At 39.7% G+C, this 25,652-nt stretch overlaps 1 protein-coding gene across 1 annotated transcript in view; it reads left to right on the top strand.

Annotated features, from left to right (window-relative positions):
• Positions 1 to 201: 201 nt before the first annotated feature.
• The window catches only part of LOC126199541 (telomere zinc finger-associated protein-like), a 373,452-nt gene continuing 348,001 nt past the window's right edge, over positions 202 to 25,652 (top strand). Inside the window, exon 1 of the mRNA XM_049936462.1 lies at positions 202 to 253. The gene's annotated coding sequence lies outside the window, so the exon portion shown is untranslated. The remainder of the gene's footprint in view (positions 254 to 25,652) is intronic.

Here is a 25,652-nt window from a genome sequence, read left to right on the forward strand (position 1 = left end):
TGAAGGAGAATTTGTACACGTCTAGTCGGGGATGAGAAGAGACGGCAAAATGCATCGCGGCGGTGACGAATATTGCCGGGTGTTACGTGCGCGGTGGTGGGCGGCGCTGTGGCGGGTCAGGGTGGGAGGTGGGCGGCGCCGGTGACCGGCGGCTGCAGCGGCAGAGGGGCGGGACCTGCGGTGGGCGACGATCCGGCGGGAGGCGGCAGTCCGCAACGGGCCGCCGCCACGCCGCCAGGGCACCGGGCAACAGGTAGGTATCCTAGCGCCGCCGCTACCAGTTGCCCAGCCCACACCTGCTACTAGTTCTAAGTTCTAAGTTCTAGGGGACTGATTACCTAAGATGTTAAGTCCCATAGTGCTCAGAGCCATTTTTGAACAGGCTAATTGGCTGCCGGTGACAAGTCAGACTTTTGTGGTAATGTTGTCGTCTTCTTGAATTTTTCAGACTGTGTAGCATAATTTGACTTCACAATAGCTTTTCCAAGTATTTAAGACTTCGAAAAGCAGTACTAACAGCGTCTTTAGCTCAAACTTTTTGTAGAGTATTTTAGCTGGAAAAAATTGTCCATGTAACTGTAAGTACTCCAGAAACTTGATCAGAACCTTCCCGGCCTAATCAACTCCATTCAGTGTGAAACATAACTTGAACATTCTCACATTTCTTCCCAGGCTAGTACATATAAGCACACATTTCGTTTCTGCAAAACTGTTCATGAAATGTCTAAAAGGACGATTTTTTTATGAATCCCGAGTGTTTCTTTTGACGACTGAGGTGTTAAGTCTCAAATCTGTCTCAAAATTTCGTCCAATGACAGAATTTTCTTATTATTAGGATTTGTCATGGACCATCTGTCTAAATGAACAAATGACGTTTCAAGAAAAAAATGCCGGCCACTTAAAAATCTCAAATTACGTGGACTGCTGAACCCGCATTATCTGTGTTACTGATAAAAAGTCTTTACGTGGAGATTTAATTGTCATTTCTTATCCTTTACTTTCAATTCAAATTTTTCGTAGACGCCAGTAATAAAAGTGTTTCGAGGAAATCCCATCTCAACAACTGGAGCAGACGAAATTGGCACTGTTTTTGGGAGCTGGTCAAATTATGTAACTCACGCGTGGTTCATATAAACTGACAATAATTAACTAAGAACTTTAATACCGGCAAGCAAGAGAAAAGAAACTTCGAGATTATCGAACGGTAATAACGAGCGTGAAAGTGGAGGAGTTTACTAATAGTGGAGAAAACGATGATGACGACAAGACTCGGATTTTTTGAGGATAGTGATGAAATTATTCACTGCCTTCCCTCCACTCGCTTGGTGACATATTGTCACTGCCCCTCCCCCCCCCCCCCTCTCTCTCTCTCTCTCTCTCTCTCTCTCTCTCTCTCTTGGGTCACTAGTCTCTTCGTTAGTGACACAAGCCTTTACCGCATCCCATCTTTTACTAATCGTTTCATCTCTTCGCGCATACTACACCCAACATATTCCACAATCTATTTTGCGTATTCTATTCTGAGTCAAGAAGGGTAACCGGATGTACACCACCACTAACATTGCCAATTCCAGAACAACCTACCGACCCCGTCAATATTCAGGCAATGGCAAGAAAAATAAAAGAACGCTTCGCGGGACTACTGAATCGTAGTATATTACATCCACTCCCTTGAGAAGAGATACGAACTCCTATGCAGAAAGCCGGCCGGAGTGGCCGAGTGGTTCTAGGCGCTACAGTCGGAAACCGCGCGACCGCTACGGTCGCAGGTTCGAATCCTGCCTCGGGCATGGGTGTGTGTGATGTCCTTATGTTAGGTTTAAGTAGTTCTAAGTTCTAGGGGACTGATGACCATAGCAGTTAAGTCCCATAGTGCTCAGAGCCATTTGAACCATCCTATGCTTAATACAAGAAGTAGAACTGTTCCTCAGAACCACCATTCTGTAGCAGAAAATTGGAACGTAGTCTGAGTTCAAACATAATGACTTACCTGCAACACACCATATTTTCAATGGAAATCGGCATGGGTTCTAAAAAGACTGATCAGGTGAAACACAAATGGTGTTCCTCATGTACACGATACCGTCAGTGACTCTGTAGGAGACCACGCAGAGTAGGTGTTTCTAGACTTCCGAAATTCTTTCATTCAGTACCTCATCGAAGCCTTCTAGAATAAGTGCTTATGGAATATCTAAACAGATTTGGGAATGTATCGAAAATTTTCTGACACTCAGCCTGCCTCCTGTAATCTGTAGAAATAGCTGTTACAGATCGCAGGAAGAATGAGTAGATACGAAATAGATCGACCATATAGGTTGGGTTTCAAGTATTATAAATGGCGTAATTGGAAAACTGGAAAGTGATTTCATGCAGAACACATGTGCGATCCTCCCTGGAATACCGCTCAACATTAGGACGGACTAACAGGGAACATCGAGCTTACACACAGAAGCGCCGTGCGAAAAGTCGCAGTTTTACATGACTGGTGGTAGAGCGTAAAGTAACTGTTGAAGAAACGTTGCTGGCAGACACTCGAAGAAAGGTGCCGTACATCTCCCGAAAATCTGCTCAGAAAATTTCAGGAGTCGTCATTTAGAGCAGAAACTAAAAACACTACTATATAACTACCTTTGGAATAAAAACGACGCGTTTCTCGTGAAACCATGCTGAGTAAATTTAGGGAACCAATATTCTAAGACGACTCTGCAACCATTATCCTGAAACCTTAGTATAACTCGCGTAGACACCATGAGAGTAAATGAGAGAGATTAGCGCACGTACAGAGTTATGCAGAAAGCCAGTTTTCCGTCCCTCAATACGCGAATGTAATGGGAAAGGAAAACGACAAAACACCCTCCGCCATGCGCCGTATAGTGACTTGCAGAGTATAGGAGTACATCTTCACATTTGTAAATTGAAGTACACCACTGTTTTTCTGCCTCTATATATGAAGGTCGATTTCAGGGTCTACTGTTGGGCTTTTGGTACTGTTTTTATTAATAGACAGCCGTGCGGTTAAAGGCGCTGCAGTCTGGAACCGCAAGACCGCTACGGTCGCAGGTTCGAATCCTGCCTCGGGCATGGATGTTTGTGATGTCCTTAGGTTAGTTAGGTTTAACTAGTTCTAAGTTCTAGGGGACTAATGACCTCAGCAGTTGAGTCCCATAGTTCTCAGAGCCATTTTTTTATTAATAGACAGACTAAATCAAGAAGAACGTTTGTGTACCTTGTCAGACCAAAAAAGTCTCTTGGCAGGGTTCATAAAAAAAAATCCTGGAAATATGGTGGTTTCAATGCTTCGGTTGTTTCGCATAGTCTCCCCCACCCCTTTATACTTCAGTACAACGCCCAGAACGTACATACATACAACCACATGAAAATCAGAAAAGTTCTTCTTTGGGTTATTGTTGGTTCAGCTCGCATGTCACATTCGCACCTTCTTTGATCTTGCCGAACCTCCAGAGACACATTCTACGCTCTCTAGGGTCGTATTGATAACACTAGTCTTCGTCGCCTCGATGATTTTTTTCCAGAAAAGAATTGTCGTCGTTTTTCATTCTAGCCAAGTCTGTGCTGGCACCACATGTCGTTTTTGTTCGAGAGTCAAGGCGTGCGGGACAAACTTCGCACACACTTTTCACTTCCTCAAAACATACTGGAGATCGTAGTGAATACTTGATTTAGAGATGTACAGTTCGATCCTCTATTGCGATTTGTGACGCAACAACGTTGACACGCTAATGCCGTAGTTCAACTACCTAACACCGCCTGATCAGAACTGTTGTTTACAGTTGTTGGTGCAAACTGCGGCCGCAGTTACTGCGTTGACGTCGCTCATACGCCAGCAGTATAACCAGTCTCGGAACAGGTGTGTATAATTTAAAGCGCAACGTCGCCGTGTCTTCCGGCCGTCGATCCTGCTACCAAAATGGTTCAAATGGCTCTGAGCACTATGGGACTTAACATCTATGGTCATCAGTCCCCTAGAACTTAGAACTACTTAAACCTAACTAACCTAAGGACAGCACACAACACCCAGCCATCACGAGGCAGAGAAAATCCCTGACCCCGCCGGGAATCGAATCCGGGAACCCGGGCGTGGGAAGCGAGAACGCTACCTCACGACCACGAGATGCGGGCGATCCTGCTACCAGTCTGAAGCTGGGACAGGTCGCTAGCGTAGGTATAAATTTCCAATCTTGCACATAAATTCCGGTATTCGCCCTTCGTGAATGGAACGGGAAGAAACGCCAATATACTGTGTAATAACAAGTTCCCTGTATCACGCACTTCACAGTGATTCGCACAGTAACGATGAAGATGTTGCATTCGGAAAATTGCATGTTTTTCATCAGATGTACAAATTAATTATTTATTTTCTACCGATTCCGGCCCTTGCGACCATCTTCACAGGAAAGAAACGAAGCTGTACATTACGTGGATATGCAATGCAACTTTTCACTGGATAAACTGAAAACCTTGGCAAGCATGTAGTTCTTCAAATTTCCAACAGCCGTATCTAGTCACCTCACTACACTGTAAGTAGTTGTTTCAGTGTACCAGATGTTAAAAGTCATTTGTACCCACACTGTATGATTTCACGACCTTATAAACTATACTCAGGTACTAACTAGTTTTGCTGCAGTTCCCTACTTTTTTCCTATGCTAGCTGGAACGTCCCATCCAAAGCACTGTCATTAACATTAGAACTGAAAATACATCTAACTGCTTAGTGGAAGGTTTATGATGAGGAGCGTATTTGAATCCTTTTGCTAACACTTCGATTTCCTTTGTAGAAAGGACTGTTTCTGATAAATTTACCACTCGTTCAGAAAAGTTTTCTTTCGGTTTTGTGTTTAAGGTTGCGCTTCGATCACATAGGTTGTTTATTTTACGTTTCTAGCGTGAGAACATATCATGGATTATGTTTTGCACTTGTTCCCTTAAGAGAATTAGCACTGAAAAATTTGTACAATTATATCGGTACGCATGCGACAGCATGCTCTTCCTAATATGTTCCAAAACGCCGCTCATAAAAAAGAGATTTTTCGCGGGCTCGTTGGTGATAGAAAGGTAGGGTCAAATGTTTTGGATAGTGCTTGGACTACGGACCATTTGTATACCCAACATAAGGATCGTCGTACTGTAACTATCCTATAGTACAGGATCAAAGTTTGAATATTACACACTTCCTGTAGCTTAGGCAACTGGAGCAAATCGGTCGATTCTTTTTGCTTTGGACGTGGTCTACGGGTCACATTAAGGGGCTTATGGAAACACAATTTAGTTCATGAGCGGTTTCTGGGACAACCCGAAAACATGGATTTTGGGTACCAAATCCGAGCCACAGATTCCAGGAAGCCTATGCACAGCAAATGGCTCTAATTTTTTCCATGTATTTCTAAGATACCTGTCTGGAATAAACTTGAAAATTTTCTTTACATCTCTGTTTCCGAGGTACAGAGGTTTAAAGTTATACTTCTTGTACACGTAAAGTATGCACGCAATATCCGGTGTGAGGTGAAAACGCATGGAGAAATATGCTAAAGTATGTCGGTTATCACCAGAAGAATTTCGGGAACCGTAAGCTGTAGTACTGAAGGACATGAAAAATTTTATCCACATAAAATGAAGTGTATAATAATTTAGTTTTGCACCATTTTAATTTCAAACAAGTACATTACCAAAATTTTACCAGCCCATGAAGTTCTTTTTCATGAGTGTGACATGCCCCGCCGTATCAGGGAAAAGAAGGAAACCATCAGAAAAATATCTGCGCTCGGTAGCTGAGTGGTCAGCGTGACAAAATGTCAATCCTAAGGGAGCGGGTTCGATTCCCGGCTGGGTCGGAAACTTTCTCCGCTCAGCGACTGAGTGTTGTGTTGTCCTAACCATCGTCATTTCATCTCCATCAACGTGCAAGTCACCGAGGTGGCGTCAATTCGAAACACTTGCAGCCGGCGAACGGTCTATCCGACGGGAGCCCCTAGTTACACGATATTTATTTAAATCAGAAAAACGCTCCTAACTGAGCACAAAAAGGGCTAATATGCTACTATTTTGAAAGACTCTTTCTAAAAAGAGGGATACCAGCTGCTCATTTCAGCCTTCCTCAGCGCCTCTAAAATTTTTCCCATAAATTTTGGCATGCTAACGTATTCGGGTTTTTTATGCTGAGAGAGAAAAAGACAGTGGGAAGAGAGAGAAAGTAATAAATATTGGACGACAGTAGACAGACGTTGTGGTACAGAAAAAGCAAAGGAGACAGTGTGAAACAGAGGGTCACAGTGGCAGTGGAACGTAGTTGACAGTGCTAGGAAAAGAGTGAAGGAGACAGTGCCAATGTGTCAGGCGTAAAGACTTGCAGTGCTCGGGCAAGTGGCAAGTTAGTGATAATGAGAGACAGAGTCTATTACAGTGACAACAAGAAAGAGAGAGATAGTAACAGTGAGAAGAAACAGCAACAGTGGGAAGGAATAATGAAACAGTAGCGGTAAGAGAGGGCAAGACACTGAGAGGCGACAGTAGTGGTAGGACAGAACGAAGGAGACGGTGACCGTGAGACAAGAGACAGTGACAGAGAGACGCAAAGAAATATGACAATGAGTTGGGCTGAATGAGTCAGCGAGAGTAGTCAGGTGGGGTCGACGGGTATGCTCGACTTGCAGCGATGGTCCATTGGATGTGAGCGAGTAACAGTTACGGGATCTTCTGGAAGTGAGTGGAAGAGCTGCACGTTAAAAATTGCGCGAATATGTTCGCACGCTAAAATTTTTGGGAGAATTTTCAATGGTTCTGAGTGAGATAGAAATCACAGGCTCCTAAAACGGGGCATATTAGCACTTTTTTGAACTCTGATAAGAGAATTTTTCTGCTGGTCCATTTAGTACTGAAACTTGTAGCGACAGAGGATAATTATCAAACATCGGAAAAAGAGGCCCAATTATTAACACATGAGGCATTATTTCATGGGTATGACGTTTCTAAGTTCTCTTTCTCAATCTCTCCTTCGCTTTTAGTTACATCTACATCTACAGGGGATAGGCGAAATAATGTGAACAGTGGTAGTAATGAGTCGGTTGTGTTTGACGATAAACAAGGCAGGTAAGGCACGTGTTGTGCTGGACTGTGCACATTCAGTACGAACTAGGCATCGGTGCAGGTTGTTTACGAGTAGTGCACACTTCGTATTTACATTCAGACGCCGAGGTCCACGTGTAATGAAAAACCTAACAGAGTTCCAAAGCGGGCAGATTGTGGGGGCCCGATTAGCTGGAGCATCAGTAGCCAAGACAGCCAACTTATTGAATGTTTCAAGAGCAACTGTTTCAAAAGTCATCACAGCCTATACAAAACATGGAAAGATATTATCGTGTAAAGGTAATAGTGGGTGCAAATCAAAACTAAATAACAGAGATCGTCGTACGCTAACACGAATTGTCTCAAAACAACACAGGACTACGGTGGCTTAAGTGACTGCAGAGCTCAGTTGCCATTTTCGAGACCCCGTGTCTATCGACACTGTCCGGCGCGAACTCCAAAACGCGAATATTCATGGACTAGCTGCTATACAGAAACCATTACTGACGACAACCAGCAAAATGAAGCGTAAAACATGGCATCGGGAGTATAAACCCTGACAGCTGATCAGTGGAAACACGTCATATGGACCGACGAGTCAACGTTCCCGTTATTTCCAACATCGGGCCGGGTTTAAGTCTGGAGAACGCCAAAAGAAGCCTACAGTCCTGATTGCTTGATTCCAATCGGTTAAGCATGAAGGTGGAAGTGTGATGCTGTGGGCAGCCGTATCATCTTATTCCGCTGGTCCCATCATTACTCTGAAAGGTTGTGTTACAGCCAACGAGTATGAACGTTTAAGGTGATCATGTGCACCCCATGATTCAAATGCTGTTCCACAACAATGATGCCATATTTCAGGACGGCAATGCATCGATTCACACAGCCAGGGCAGTACAATTGTGGTATGAAGAGCATGCAACTAAACTGCAGCGTCTTTCCTGGCCAGTACAGTCCCCGTATGTGAACATTATCGAACCTTTGTGGGCGGTATTGGAGACTCCGGAGCAAATTTCCGCCTCCCTCGTCACTACAGGACTTAGAAGAGCTTCTGATCTAAGAGTGGCATAAAATTCCACTGGAGGCTATACAATCATTATATGCCAGTATTCCAAGAAGAATTGCAGCTGTATTGCGGGCAATTGGGGGTCCAACCCCTTATTAATAAACCATTACAAAGTACGTACAGGTGTTCACATTATTTTGCTTTTCCCCTGTATATGCTGCAAACCATGTTTGGGGTATGGCGGAGGGAACTTTATGAACGATTGTCACTCCCACCTTTCGTATTCCAGTCGCGATTCGCCCGGGGGAAAGTCGATTGCTGGTAAGCCTCCGTGTGAGTTCAAATCTGTCTGATTTTACTTTCATGTTCTTTTAGTGAGATATACGTAGGAGAAATCAAATACTGGTCGACTCTTATAGGAAAGTACGCTCCCGGAATTTAACAGTAAACTATACCGTGACTTCGGCTCTAGTGAATCGTCTGCCAGATGGTTGGTTGAGCATCTCCGTAACGCTGCCTCCCGTATCACGCCTTTCAACTCCTCTGTCCAATCCTAATCTCCACTGAAGTCGATACAAATTCTTTTATGTAATTTGCACATGGTGTTGGGAGCGATCCGATATTTGGTAATTGGCTGCCAAGCACACGTGTTGTAATGTTTTTATTTCCTCAGTGACCGGTTATGACAGAATTTAGCTGTCATCTTCAAATGAATCTACCGAGAGAAAAACATTACTATGACAATCCGCTCCTATACAGTCATCATACAAGTGGAGAACAACATAATAACTAGTAAGGCGCGTAAAAATATTGTGATACCTGATTATTACGTTTTTCCACTTGTATACTGGTGTTAAATGTGCGGGTTGTCGTAGTAATGTTTTTGCCCTGATACACTGTTGATTCGAATGTGATAGCTGTTGAAACTGGTTATTGAGGAAATAAATATATTACAATACGCGATCTTGGCTGCCTAACATCCTTATGTAACGTATTCTTTTGCAGAGAATAAGGCTTCACTCCTTGAAAGTAAATTCTGGTAATAGCTTTTTAAGGTTGTTAATTTTTAGAGGTATTCATCCACTACTACCGTAATTGTAATGTGGGAGGAGGGAAAGAATTATTCGTAGAAATTGCGTTGTCGGTGCTTTCCTCTAACTCCGACCGATAACTTCTTTTCAAGTAAATTATCATGGTATTTGAAAAATCAGTAACTAATGCAGTAACTAACAAATATAAGACGATGGATGTGAACGTGGGTAATGAGGATCAGGTATCTTCGTACGTTTTTATAACAGTTATCCACGTTATCAAGATACCAGATATAGTGCCATTGTTGCCCACAACGGGTGGCTAACTACACCCATCTGTTTCCATAGTGTGACAACTAATGTAAATTGAAAAAGTTTGAGATTTTTGTCAGCGTCATTCATTAACAATAGCTACAAAGCTCAATCTGTGCCACAACATCGTAACCAGGCAATAGGTCCGACTCTAGGTGGATTCCAGCTTTTCTTCGCCACGTTACTAGGAGATGGAATGTATTGAGCTAATACCAGTTTCTTATTTGAGAGCAGGGGCACTGAATCTGAGGCCGCCCTGGAGGGACTGGAAGAAGAAAAAATATTCGCCTCTCCCAAGGATTGAACCCGTGGTCTCCTAGGCCGGGCTCTAGTGCTCTGCCCGCCGTTTTTAGTGTGTGTTCCCGGTAGTTCATGTGTGCTGACGTCACATTACAACTCTTCAAGTTCAACGTTGTACAGTTCACTCACTTCTTTTTTAATACAGGGAGCAGAAAGACGTCTAACCGAACACGCTGAGCCATCGCACCGACATCCCACTAGTGACTAGACCAACGTGGTTTCAGTAACACCGTTATTAAAACTGTAAAACCGTCTTGCTTATCTGTTTGTGTTTGATCACGCAAATCTCCAAAATAACTAGACGAATTTTCAAGTGGTTTTCGCAGGTAACTTCAGCATACCTTGGGGCCGCACGGGGTTAGCCGAGCGGTCTAGGGCGCTGCAGTCATGGACTGTGCGGCTTGTCCCGGCGGAGGTCCGAGTCCTCCCTCGGGCATGGGTGTGTGTCTTTGTTCTTAGGATTATTTAGGTTAAGTAGTGCGTAATCTTAGGGACTGATGACCTTAGCAGTTAAGTCCCGTAAGATTTCACACACATTTTGAACATACCTTGGGGCACTGAATAAACTTTATATCATCAACATCGGATCACGGAAATAAAGATATCCATACATATAATAAAAATGGATGTTCCATGTCTCCTTCGAAAACAGTGGACCGATTTCAACCAAACTTCGTACAGATGTCACGTCCTGTCTGGAAAGAATCGCTGTGCTGGTGAGAATCACCTTGGGGGTGAAAAAAATGTGCAGGCCACGATTCGCGAATACCCAGATCTATTCAGTCAGTATTTGAGAGCAAGAACACTTATTGACTTGCAACAAACGTTACACATAATTTTAAACGTTTATGAAACATTCTCTCGCTGACATCCCCTACAAAATTATGAAAGAAAAAGAAGTTTATCGCGTAATGCATTTTCGCTGTTCATTTTCCCATAGGGTATGATGTTTTAATTTATTACTTCCATATTACTAACTCTATTCGCGACACTTTTTACAGACGTGTTCACATATACCACTGAAAGAATCCTCAAAACTATATAATGGTACTACACACAGTTAAGAATTTATGACGTCATAAACACTGAGATTCGTAAAAATAATGCCATATCTTTCATGACGTTTTACCTTATTACTAGTAACCAGCTGAACCGATTTCGAGGAAATTTGGTAAGAAGATAGCTTCATCCCTGAGGTACATCACAGACGACTTTATAAAGTGTGCAATACAAGATACTTATTGATTTGAATAGTCCGCGAAGTAGGTAAAATATTTGCGCTTTGACTTTTGAACATCATATTTGCGAAAATGCTTTTCTTGGTTGATATGTGCTACGTGATATGATTGAAAGTAGGTAATACAATGCTAATGCAATCTTCAATGTGTTGCATTTCCACAATATATTTGCATAATGTACACGTTATAAAACTTTTTCCCTTCAACCCTTTCTGGGTTGTAAGCGAGAAAAATTGTTTGAAATTATGTGTAAAGTTTGTTGCAAGTCACTAAGTAGTATCGTTCTCAAATACTAAATAATGCGCATAGCAGCATGTTGAAAACAGGTTGTCGCCTACTGTATTTTCCCTGTTCATGCAATTAACTGTCGCATCGGGCATAGAGTTGTAAATTATTACTTCTTTAGCGCTAACTAGGTTCACTACATATTTTGCAGACAGTGTTCAGAAATAGCACTGAATATACGTGCAAAATTATATCATAGTTCGGCACATAGTTTAGGAGTTGTGGCCTACGCTATAAACAATGAGATGCGTGAAAAACTGCCGCATCTTGCATGACGTTTGAATTTATTACTTCTTGATACTAACATTGTTCGCAGCACATTTATCCTGTAATGAATCCTGCCTCCTCAGAACTTTCGAACTTCAATTGAAATCTTTGTATACATTTTTGCCTAACTTGAGATAATTTTTATACTTCAGTCATATTATTCCACATCTAAAGACAATTCTGCATGTATTTGATCACCAAAACACTATTTTTCTGGTAATATAATTTCATTCTTCATATCGATTCATTTAGCAACATAGATGAAAATTAATAATCACATTTTTATTTTAACTTGAATGATTCAAAAACCACTTCACAGTGATACAAGTAGTATTATGCTTTTGTTTTCATGCAAAAAATTTGTTTTCATTTTTAATTTTTCTAATTTTATTACCGATAATTCAATCGAGAAAGACAGGAAGCTGAAAGATTTTATATTGTCAAAATCTGCAGCCGTCATTATTAAATATTAGGCGCATAAACCTTTATATAAATAATTATTTGCAGAAAACATTATGTAAATTGTAACTGAAAATTAATTTCAATTGAGGCAGTCATAATAAAATTCTTCTGAACTGCATCCTGCTCTAGAATAATCTGGAAGCTATGTACGTAATACTTATAGAAACTTTAGGCATCAAACGCGGCATAATTATTTCTGCTGTCGAGATTGTTCCAGCAAGTATCAAGTTCTTTGTGTCATGCTGAAATGCAGCACAATGCATTTACTTAAAAAGTGGTGTTGTAGAAAGTGTCAAGACTGCAGATGATGTCAAAAAGAAACAATATTCCAGGACTTTTACCGAAACAAAAATCCTTGGATCTATTAACTGGAAAGCATAAACAGGAACTGACACTCTAGACAATGAGACTGCCATAGCAATATAAGTAACGTTTATCTGCTAATATAATGTTTCTGGTCTTATGAGATTATATGGATGTTGACAACACTAGAATAGTTAGTTCAATGTAGTATAATTATTTTCTCTACATCTACGAACATTTTGATAGTAAGGGATATATAACTTTATAACTAACATATGCCGCTGAATGTGCCTATAAAATTATATCACTGTCAAACAAATGCTGTCTAAATGATAGCTGAAAACTGTCTGACGAAACTGTAGTTGTTTCAACAAAAATCTGGAAACGTACGCACACTTGAAATAATTTTCCTAGGACCCATCTCCTTCGCCAGGAGCGAGCGTATGCCATAGGTTCATAGACAAAGATCGATAGCTGGCCCTGTGCGTAGGCTACATGGGAGAGGTGATTCTTAGTAGCGTAGGCCTGGTTTGCTGCAGCAGTCCATTACGACGGAGCCTGGCATGAGAGCTCTGCTTGGCGTTGTCTACTCCCCAACAGCCGACCCTGGCCGCATTGCTTTCCAATTGTAGTGCATTTCTCGGACTCTGTTGCGAAAGGTTACAACGCCAATACTAACAAACGCTATAGCAGTGTAATTGTGTTCCAAGCAGTTACTGAACGCAGTTATGAAAAGTATACGGTTCCATTAAAAAAACTATACTTGTTTCAATATCTCCGCTGATACCAGAGATCAGAGCATTATGCAAACAAACCATGACGTGCCCCTCACCATACTATCAATTTCAGAAAACCTATGTCCGACACCTGGAACATTTCAGGACATAAAAGGTTTGTTATGTCTTACGTGACACACCATGGCGTTGAACCAAGAACTAGCGCCAAATTTCTGGTGTAATATTCTTGTTTTTCTACCTCAACTCGAATTTTTTTGTAGACCAGTGATGTCAAACTGGAGTGGATACATTACTGAAGTGAAAGGATTCGGGTATCAAAAAAGCATAATTCCACAAAATACGCGAAACTAAGAGGATGACTATGAACACTATTTAGTTACAAAACAAACTAAAATCTGTTAGTTATAAAAACATTGACTGATAACTGAATAATAACTTCTGAACCAGTACACTTCGATTATACCACACTACGACAGTGGATTAATAACAGGAGTTGTAAAACTAAAGAAGATATTTAAATCTTAATAATTTTGCTGGAAGAAACCTGCTGGTCATTCAAATGAATTTGTAAATAAATTCTATCGTCAGTCACAAAGCAACTTTATTTTATTTTTCGCCTTAAGACATTTGAACCATGTGTATTAGTTTTTAGACGCTATGGCTCTCATCGTTCCCAAGCGTGTCTTTCATTTGGTTTCCGGCTTCTGGTGTTAACAAAACGGATGTTACATGGAGCACATCTACACTTCTTATAAATGCATCTATACGCAACAAAACAACCTTGTAGGTGGGACAACCACAGCTATGAGTATTCATCTTGGGTATTAATAATCGCTTCAGCTATATTTTGGCCCTTTATTACTGAACCACTACCGGTTTCGTGGCGTGAAAGCCACATCTTCAGATGACATATGATTAAAACATTAGAGCGGAACAGCTCGGAACCTTTTTTCCCAACGTTCGTTGTCTGTCAAATACAAAACACCGCTAAAAGAGTGTATTGTAACCTCCCCACAGAAATGTAAAACAATGATAATGAGCCAAATGTTAACTCCCCACAAAATTAATAAATGAAAATTGACCAAAAACCACAATAATGTCAATTAACTAATGAACCCTGTAGGAAATGTAACTTCCTAACAGAAATAATTAAACCTGCTAAATCATATAAGGGCAGCAACGCTGACCTTCGGCCCTGTGAAATAATTAAACCTGAAAAATTCTTACCTCAGTAAAACTGCGTCTATATCTGCTCTTATTTTTCGGCACAGCTGTGTGCAATGCTGGCGTATATTTAATTTTGATTCTTGGAGGAAATGCATAGGAAATATTCTTTAAATTGAAATGAATGCTTTTTCTTCAACAGAGTGGAAAAATTCTTTAAATTGAAATGATTACTTTTCTTTAAAAGATTTACTTTATAAAAAATTATTATTGGGGCATTTTTTTGAACAAATTAATTACAATTAACATACGTTATTAGCTGAGCGCAATGCTGCTTCATTACCTTCTACAATAATATACATATCGTCCACCACATTCCTGACCAGACTCGCGGGCAGAGCACACTGCGGACGCATGCCGACTCGCCACACACAACTGTATCCGACTTCTACTACAGACAGAGTACAACTCGCAACTGAACACTCGTGCGATCAAGTGCAGACTAGCAACGATAAATAACTCTCTGGTCAGAGATTCTGTCATGCCTCGCCATCGCTGGTAATGAATACATATGACACGTACGCGTTTCATAACCCTCCACTGGGGGGGGGGGGGGGGGGGGGGCAAAAATTTGGCAGCGATGGTGAGTCATTTGGACTTGCCATGAGCAACAAATTTTTTTCTTAACTAATTAACTTTACAATTACAGAATATATACAGATATATATAGGTGTAGAACATGAAGTAAATATAGTGCACATGCACTGAGTACAGAACATATCAGACAAAGACAAAATATGTACAATGAGTACAAAACATATTCACAAATGGCAAAAGTGCACACGCACAGTAGTACAGAACATATCAGGTAATGACAAAATATATATACAATGAGTACAAAACATATTCACAATTGACAAAAGTGCACACGCACAGTAGTACAGAACATATCAGGTAATGACAAAATACATATACAATGAGTACAAAACATATTCACAATTGGCAAAAGTGCATATGCACTGTAGTTGAGAACATATCAGGTAATGACAAAATACATATACAATGAGTACAAAACATATTCACAATTCGCAAAAGTGCATATGCACTGTAGTTGAGAACATATCAGGTAATGACAAAATATATATATACAATGAGTACAAAACATATTCACAATTGGCAAAAGTGCACACGCACAGTAGTTCATAACATATTTGCAAATCACAATAATGTATAGGCCATAAATGCAAATCATGATAACAAAAATGATTTTTTTTTACTACGTCACAAGAATTAGGATAGGAAAGGGAAGGATTGCGTCATGGTTGTAGCACTTTAGGTTGCACGCAGCTGCACTGAAAGTCCATATCTTTCTACAGAAGCACAACACCAAGTGAGGCAATCTAAAGTTCTTTTCCCAGAAGTATTAATCAGCGTAGTCAAGACACTGAAATGCCGTAGTAATATTCCATGTTATCCTTTTGGTAGTACATTAGGTACACCAAACAGTGCGACCATAATAGCATCTTCATCGCTCATGGTGGTGGACAGCATGTCGTGTCAACACCACGTTCTTGTCTGTTACAACAACGTAGAATTAGTGCAAAAACCAAATATAGTGCTCCATGATCATGAGGATATATAGGACAAACGGATATTACAGTAATTCCAGGTAATTAGGTTATAAGGGGAAGGACATTAAGTCACATACTAGTTTTCATTGAGAATTACAGTAGTAATGGGTGGCACTCATTGCCCAGTCACTGAACATTTCTGTACCATGTGCGTAGTATTTGAGAATAATGTTCATGAGTAACTTTACAGAGAACATTGGCACTCATTGCCTAATTACAAACCATCAGAAGTCATTTGCAGAGAACATTGGCACTCATTGCCTAATTACAAATCATCAAAAGTCATTTACAGAGAACATTGGCATTCATTGCCTAATTACAAACCATCAGAAATCATTTACAGAGAACATTGGCACTCATTGCCTAATTACAAACCATCAGAAGTCATTTACAGAGAACATTGGCACTCATTGCCTAATTACAAACCATCAGAAGTCATTTACAGAGAACATTGGCACTCATTGCCTAATTACAAACCATCAGAAGTCATTTACAGAGAACATTGGCACTCTTTGCCTAATTACAAACCATCAGAAGTCATTTACAGAGAACATTGGCACTCATTGCCTAATTACAAACCATCAGAAGTCATTTACAGAGAACATTGGCACTCATTGCCTAATTACCATCAGAAGTCATTTACAGAGAACATTGGCATTCATTGCCTAATTACAAACCATCAGAAGTCATTTACAGAGAACATTGGCATTCATTGACTAATTACAAACCATCAGAAGTCATCATTGAAAATGAGTTCATAAATGGCATAATTAATCTAATTATAGTAAACATTGTCCTCATAGTTCATATTATTACATTAATCAGTGGCATTCATTTGCCAGTTACAAAGCATTTTTTTGTGCTAGCAGTGCATTGCGTCGGGTTCGATAATTAATAACAATATTTGCTTTTGAGTTATTGCTGCAAATGAAGATGTGTAACGTCATTCGTCATGAGTCAGCTGTATCAAGATTATGAAACAAGTAGAGTATATGTAATCACATTCATAAATGACATGGGTTTAAAGAACAACTGTTTATAGTACATTAATTTTATAAATAATTTCACCTGCAAAATATACAAAAATGGATTATTAGACTGAAAGAAGAAACGCATTTTATGCTGAAAAGTAGTGAACTTCGAATTAACAGGTAGTGAAATGTGTATAAAATGTGTTCCCTAGCTGTCCTTTCCAAAACCTTTAGTCATCATACTATGCAATACAACACATACTGTCAAAACGAACTGCAACAAATACTTAAATAACTACAGAGCATAAATACATAAACTTCAACATCGTCCTCATCTGTAAAGAAAAAACTTCATTATCCATCACTTCATTATCCATCACTTCATTATCCATCACTTCATTATCATAACTCCATTATTATCATCACCTGTAAAGAAAAACTTCATTATTCATAGCTGCATATTCTTCATCATTATTCATCACCGTTCATTATCATCTGCAAAAAAAAATCACTTCATTATTCATTACACAACTATTCCTTATTTCTAGCAATTTCCTCACTAAAACTATGATGTGAAGTTCTGTCTGACAGCCTGCATCAATCGCTTCGTATTCTGAAAGAAAAAAATAGTTAAGACTGCTATTCTACGATGTGTATAGTATATTCTTGTTAATGCTTGTTAATTCTGACCCATTTACTCTACCTCATAAGGTTTTTGCATCTTCTTTCGTTTATTCCGTAGGTGAAATTCCCATTTCTGTTTAATTTATCTCCTATACACGTTATTTCTTTCTGAAAATAATGAACAAAGATTAATGTCTTGCATTTAATTCATATACCCATTAGATAAAAACTGGTTTATATTGATATAATTAAGCATACAGCATAGCATGACAGAAAACGTATTATGTCAAAAAATATAGACGGTGTTCAGATGCAAAAATGTACACAGAATATCATAATGCAGCAGCAAAAAATGTAAAAATAGTCACGATGTTGAGATATCGAAGGGCAAAAATGTCAAAGTCAACTGGTGTTTGCTATATCTTAACTATTTCATAATGCATACAAACAAACAGGAAAACAATCATACATACATGAAAAAATTGAAAATATGCACGGTCTGATGTGTAATGACAAGAAGAGCGACCTGCTAACCTTACCTTGCCGGGCACTTGCTAAGAAAAAATACGATAATCATAAGTAAGTGTTCATGTGAATATAATTGCATAAGTGGTCATGAACCATGGACCTTGCCGTTGGTGGGGAGGCTTGCGTGCCTCAGCGATACAGATAGCCGTACCGTAGGTGCAACCACAACGGAGGGTTATCTGTTGAGAGGCCAGACAAACGTGTGGTTCCTGAAGAGGGGCAGCAGCCTTTTCAGTAGTTGCAAGGGCAACAGTCTGGATGATTGACTGATCTGGCCTTGTAACACTAACCAAAACGGCCTTGCTGTGCTGGTACTGCGAACGGCTGAAAGCAAGGGGAAACTACGGCCGTAATTTTTCCCGAGGGCATGCAGCTTTACTGTATGATTAAATGATGATGGCGTCCTCTTGGGTAAAATATTCCGGAGGTAAAATAGTCCCCCATTCGGATCTCCGGGCGGGGACTACTCAAGAGGATGTCGTTATCAGGAGAAAGAAAACTGGCGTTCTACGGATCGGAGCGTGGAATGTCAGGTCCCTTAATCGGGCAGGTAGGTTAGAAAATTTGAAAAGGGAAATGGATAGGTTAAAGTTAGATATAGTGGGAATTAGTGAAGTTCGGTGGCAGGAGGAACAAGACTTCTGGTCAGGTGACTACGGGGTTATAAACACAAAGTCAAATAGGGGTAATGCAGGATTAGGTTTAATAGTGAATAGGATAATAGGAAGGCGGGTAAGCTACTACAAACAGCTTAGTGAACGCATTATTGTGGCCAAGATAGATACGAAGCCCACACCTACTACAGTAGTACAAGTTTATATGCCAACTAGCTCTGCAGATGACGAAGAAATTGAAGAAATGTATGATGAAATAAAAGAAATTATTCAGATAGTGAAGGGAGACGAAAATTTAATAGTCATGGCTGACTGGAATTCGAGTGTAGGAAAAGGGAGAGAAGGAAACGTAGTAGGTGAATATGGATTGGGGCTAAGAAATGAAAGAGGAAGCCGCCTGGTAGAATTTTGCACAGAGCACAACTTAATCATAGCTAACACTTGGTTTAAGAATCATGATAGAAGGTTGTATGCATGGAAGAACCCTGGAGATACTAAAAGGTATCAGATAGATTATATAATGGTAAGACAGAGATTTAGGAACCAGGTTTTAAATTGTAAGACATTTCCAGGGGCAGATGTGAACTCTGACCACAATCTATTGGTTATGACCTGTAGATTAAAACTGAAGAAACTGCAAAAAGGTGGGAATTTAAGGAGATGGGACCTGGATAAACTGAAAGAACCAGAGGTTGTACAGAGTTTCAGGGAGAGCATAAGGGAACAATTGACAGTAATGGGGGAAAGAAATACAGTAGACGAAGAATGGGTAGCTTTGAGGGATGAAGTAGTGAAGGCAGCAGAGGATCAAGTAGGTAAAAAGACGAGGGCTAGTAGAAATCCTTGGGTAACAGAAGAAATATTGAATTTAATTGATGAAAGGAGAAAATATAAAAATGGCAGTAAATGAAGCAGGCAAAAAGGAATACAAACGTCTCAAAAATGAGATCGACAGAAAGTGCAAAATGGCTAAGCAGGGCTGGCTAGAGGACAAATGTAAGGATGTAGAGGCTTATCTCACTAGGGGTAAGATAGATACTGCCTACAGGAAAATTAAAGAGACCTTTGGAGATAAGAGAACCACTTGTATGAACATCAAGAGCTCAGATGGAAACCCAGTTATAAGCAAAGAAGGGAAAGCAATAAGGTGGAAGGAGTATACAGGGGGTCTATACAAGGGCGATGTACTTGAGGACTATATTATGGAAATGGAAGAGGATGTAGATGAAGATGAAATGGGAGATATGATACTGCGTGAAGAGTTTGACAGAGCACTGAAAGACCTGAGTCGAAACAAGGCCCCCGGAGTTGACAACATTCCATTGGAACTACTGACGGCCTTGGGAGAGCCAGTCCTGACAAAACTCTACCATCTGGTGAGCAAGATGTATGAAACAGGCGAAATAGCCTCAGACTTCAAGAAGAATATAATAATTCCAATCCCAAAGAAAGCAGGTGTTGACAGATGTGAGAATTAAAGAACAATCAGTTTAATAAGCCACAGCTGCAAAATATTAACACGAATTCTTTACAGACGAATGGAAAAACTAGTAGAAGCCGACCTCGGGGAAGATCGGTTTGGATTCCGTAGAAATACTGGAACACGTGAGGCAATACTGACCTTACGACTTACCTTAGAAGAAAGATTAAGGAAAGGAAAACCTACGTTTCTAGCATTTGTAGATTTAGAGAAAGCTTTTGACAATGTTGACTGGAATACTCTCTTTCAAATTCTAAAAGTGGCTGGGGTGAAACAGAGGGAGCGAAAGGCTATTTACAATTTGTACAGAAACCAGATGGCAGTTATAAGAGTCGAGTGACATGAAAGGGAAGCAGTGACTGGGAAGGGAGTAAGACAGGGTTGTAGCCTCTCCCCGATGTTATTCAATCTGTATATTGAACAAGCAGTAAAGGAAACAAAAGAAAAATTCGGAATAGGTATTAAAATCCATGGAGAAGAAATAAAAACCTCGAGGTTCGCCGATGACATTGTAATTCTGTCAGAGACAGCAAAGGACTTGGAAGAGCAGTTGAACGGAATGGTTGGTGTCTTGAAGGGAGGATATAAGATGAACATCAACAAAAGCAAAACGAGGATAATGGAATGTAGTCGAATTAAGTCGCGTGATGTTGAGGGTATTAGATTAGGAAATGAGACACAAAGTAGTAAAGGAGTTTTGCTATTTGGGGAGCAAAATAACTGATGATGGTAGAAGTAGAGAGGATATAAAATGTAGACTGGCAATGGCAAGGAAAGCGTTTCTGAAGAAGAGAAATTTGTTAACATCGAGTATAGATTTAAGTGTCAGGAAGTCGTTTCTGAAAGTATTTGTATGGAGTGTAGCCATGTATGGAAGTGAAACATGGATGGTAAATAGTTTGGACAAGAAGAGAATAGAAGCTTTCGAAATGTGGTGCTACAGAAGAATGCTGAAGATTAGATGGGTAGATCACATAACTAATGAGGAGGTACTGAATAGGATTGGGGAGAAGAGGAGTTTGTGGCACAACTTGACCAGAAGAAGGGATCGGTTGGTAGGACATGTTCTGAGGCATCAAGGGATCACCAATTTTGTATTGGAGGGCAGCGTGGAGGGTAAAAATCGTAGGGGGAGACCAAGAGATGAATACACTAAACAGATTCAGAAGGATGTAGGTTGCAGTAGGTACTGGGAGATGAAGAAGCTTGCACAGGATAGAGTAGCATGGAGAGCTGCATCAAACCAGTCTCAGGACTGAAGACCACAACAACAACAAGTGGTCATAAAAAAAAATTAGGAAATGGCATTAAGCATGTTAAATCATAAAGTATCTTCATTCAATAAAAGGTTTAATATTTGATATGTGGTGGTTTCCTTTCGATTTTCTGGTTCTCAAAGTTTCGACGTGTACAACATTGGGGTGAGGAATGCTGCGAATCCGATATGGACCTGCATATAGAAGTTCAAATTTACTGCACCTACCTTTTATTTTGTTGGATAAATAGTGTGTACGTACTAATATCTTCTGTCCAACGTGAAGGTCACGGCGTATACAAACCTGTTTTTGTTGTCTTCTCCGGCGCTCTGCGGTACGTTTGATGTTGTTCAGCGCAATGTCAATTATTTCATGGTGTCGTAGTCGACGAGATGTAGAAAATGTTACTAATGCTTTAATTTTGTTAGGTGGTTCAACGTTTTTCAGTATAACAGACGGAGATAGCATAGTAAATTCATTCGGTATGGAATTAATTACATCCTGGAATGAGTGTATGTGTGTGTCCCAATCAATATGTCTTTTATGGCAGTATATTCTACACAGTTTACCAATTTCTTTCATTATTCGTTCTCAAGGGTTCGAAGAAGCATGGTACCTGGATATATAGATCGGAGAAATGTTTCTAGCTCGTAACATACGTGTCCATATAGCAGATCGAAACTGTGATCCATTGTCGGAAATTACTTTCAACACATGCCCTACATGAAATAGAAAATGTTTTACAAATGCCTTCGAAACAGTTTTAGCAGTAGCTTTGCGTAACGGAGTGAAGGTAACAAATTTTGAAGTGAGTTCAACAGCGACAAAGATGTAGCAAAAACCTCTATTAGTTCTGGGAATCGGACCAAAAATGTCTACAGCGGCAATGTGTCTCAATTTATCAGGTACAATGGGATGTAATGGAGGAATATGTGAAGTCGTATCTGATTTAGCTTTCTGGCAGATTTTACATGACGCTAAGACACGTCGTATACGTTTCTCCATGTTGGCAAAATAACAGTTCTGTCTCAGTATAACAAAACATTTTCTAGCTCCGTAATGTGCGTAACTTAAATGAGTTTACCAAATTAATTTGTTAACAAGCTCGTCAGGAATGCATAATAACCAATCGTTGCTGTCAGGATGAGAGCGGCGAAACAGAATATTATTGCGTACAGTGTAATGGTTTCTAATCGTAACATTATTCCTATCTTGCCAGAGGTGTTTAATCTCTTTCCACACGTTGTCTTTACTTTGATCTTGTGCTATGTCCTGTAATGACGACGAAATGAAATTATCAAATGCAACTTGTTGAATGTACATGACGCTGAAATTTGCTTTGCAGAAGTTGGTTGCGATGTCTTGCTGATTGTTGCTAAGAGAACGAGATAGTGCGTCTGATACAATATTTTGTGTGCCGGGAATGTGAACTATTGTAAAATTAAATTCCTGTAAATAAAGTTTCCATCTGCTTAACCTGTCGTGAGTAAATTTAGCCGAAAGTAAAAATTGTATTGCTCTATGGTCTGTGTAAACGGTAGTGTGTCTTCCATAAAGAAAATGCCTAAATCTCGTAAAAGCCCAAACAACACATAATGTTTCAAGTTCTGTAACAGAATAATTACGTTCAGCAGGTGACAGAATGCGACTTGCAAAAGCGATGTTTTTAATTACTGTACAACCATCTTCTTCAATTTCCTGATAAATATGTACGCCTAAAGCAGTGTTAGAACTGTCGGTGGCAATGGAAAAGTTTCTAGTAAGATCTGGGTGCGATAAAAGTGGTGCATTCAACAAAGCATGTTTCAGGTTCATAAATTCAGAATGTGCTTGCTTATCCCAGGACCAAATAGTGTTTTTACCTGTCAATTGACATAATCTAGGGGTGTCTAAAGCAGAGTAATGAATAAATTTACGAAAAAAGTTAATTAAGCCCAAAAAACTGCGTAGTTGTTTCTTCGTCGTAGGAACAGCAATGTCACGTAGAGCTTGAAGTTTTTCCGGGTCAGGCGTAATGCCTTCTGCTGAAATTACATGTCCAAGAAATTTTATAGAAGTTTTGCCAAAGTGCGATTTACTGAGATTAACTGTAAGTACTTGTGCACGAATAGTTTGCAACAGTCGTTCAAGAATCAGATTGTGTTCAGACCAGTTAGCTTCTTCAATAAGAATGTCGTCTACGTACGTTGTGATTCTGTCTTTAAGTTCTGTCGGAATTATTGTGTTCAAACCGCGAATAAAAGCTGCAGAAGAAATAGTTAAACCGAATGGTAATTTACAAAATTGATAACAGTCACCAAAACAGAGAAATGCTGTGTACTTTCTGTAGTTAGGATGGAGCTGAATTTGCCAAAATCCCGATTTCAGATCTAATGTAGAATAAATAGCAGTACCGTGAAATTTCTGTAGTAATTCTTCTAGTGTCTGTGGTCGATCTGTTTCATTAATAATTATGTCATTGATGTGACGCGAATCAAGTACGAGGTGTAGTGAACCATCTTTTTTCTTAACAATATGGAGCGGGTTTATGTACGGACTAACTGCCGGTTCAATAATTCCTTGCTCGAGTATATCTTGCAATTCTTTCTTACCTTGTTCTCTATGGATATATGGAATGGGATAATGCTTTGCTTTAAATGTGTCGTGCTGTTTGACTTGAAATTCATACATAAAACCGGACATAGTACCAGGAACGTTGTCAAAAACTGGAGCTTGCTGTAAAAGAATATTGCGTAGTTGCGTACGTTCGTCGTCTGTATTTGCACTGCTTTGTTTAACTTTATCAGAAATCGTCTGTATTACGTCATAGTCGGCTTCATCTGGAGTATTATAGTTGTGTACGTATGTATCTGTGAACAATGTTGAATTACAGTCTATGCCACGTGATACGGAAATGACCTCTGTACGATTAATTGTTTGTTCTTCCGCAGATAATGAGTGCTGAAATTCTAAAGCCAATTGCACATTTTCATCCTTCAACATTAAATAGGAATTTTGAAAATCAATAACTGCGTCGTGTTGTACCAGAAAATTAGTACCTAAAATAAATTCTGTTGTCAATAAAGGAACAATCCGAAAATTTGAGTGAAATGTGTGACCTGCAGTGCAAAATAATAAATGTGTCTGTAATTTAACGTCTACTCCTTTACTCGATACTGCTCCTTTCACTTTCGTTTTACCTAATGGTAATGTAGGATAGGTATTCTCTTTGTTACACTCGTTGAAAGTTTCTTCATTTATAACTGACATAGGTGATCCAGAATCGATTACTGCTGAAAATTTCGATGATCCAATTTTAATTTCGATGACAGGATGTGAAATGGTTTTCTGAACAATTGGTCTTTCCTGCAAAAGAGTGTCTGTGATGTCGTCAAAAGTAATAACATTTTCGTAAACAACATTCTGCGTGTCAAAAGTAGTGCTTGTGTTACTGGAAGATGCGACCTGTACTGTATCTAGTCAAATTCTATCTGACGTATTATTATTTTCGGGAGGACGCTGTGGCATTTCCACTATTTTAACTGTTCTGTTATTTATTCCAGACGTATTACGTTCTGGATGATACTTACTGTCGGGTTCATTCATGAGAATATGTTGTTGCTGATCATTTTGCTGCTGGTAAGACCGACTGTTATTAAACGTATGTTGATAATTGTGCTCATTATTTTTACGTCTGTCGTGATAGTCATTCCTATACGGTGCATTGAGATAGGAATTGAAATACTGTGTTCTCTGTACGTAGTTATTTCCTTGCTGCCGTGCGTTATTATTTGTTGGGGCTGAGACTATTCGTGCACGCGGCGAAACATTAAAGCTTGGTTGACCTAGTAGACGGCATTGTTGGTTAGGTATGCTAACCGGCTGGCTTTGATGCTATTGCGGAGAAAAACCTCTATTGTTACCAAAATGTGTTTGCTGTTGCTGATAATTTTGTACATACTGATGATTCAATTTTTTTCTGTTATTAAAGTTCTCGTGTTTGTCATTTCTTGAGCATCTATTAAAAAATTGTCACTTTCGGTAAAATTTGTCATATCGGGTTTTCTTTACACTTTTCTTAATACTAGGTAGAGCAATAGTTAGAGAGCTGTTTTGATAGATATAAAGGATAGTGGAAGAGAAGGCAGCAGTGCAGAAAACTAAAGATGAAACAGCACTACTACAGCTCGGGGCCCTGTGCACGCTACGGCACATACTCATTAAAGCGTAATGAATCCCCTGAGGTCTATTACGGCTGCAAATAAATTTCAGCTTTTGTGTTACAGGCAATGGCGGTAAAAATTCAGAAATAAACTGCTGTATCCATGCTAATTGTTGTTTCTTCATTAAAGGTAATGCTATTGAAAGTACTAAAATAAATTGT

Source organism: Schistocerca nitens, chromosome 8, assembly GCF_023898315.1.
Source record: "Schistocerca nitens isolate TAMUIC-IGC-003100 chromosome 8, iqSchNite1.1, whole genome shotgun sequence".
Taxonomy (NCBI): domain Eukaryota; kingdom Metazoa; phylum Arthropoda; class Insecta; order Orthoptera; family Acrididae; genus Schistocerca; species Schistocerca nitens.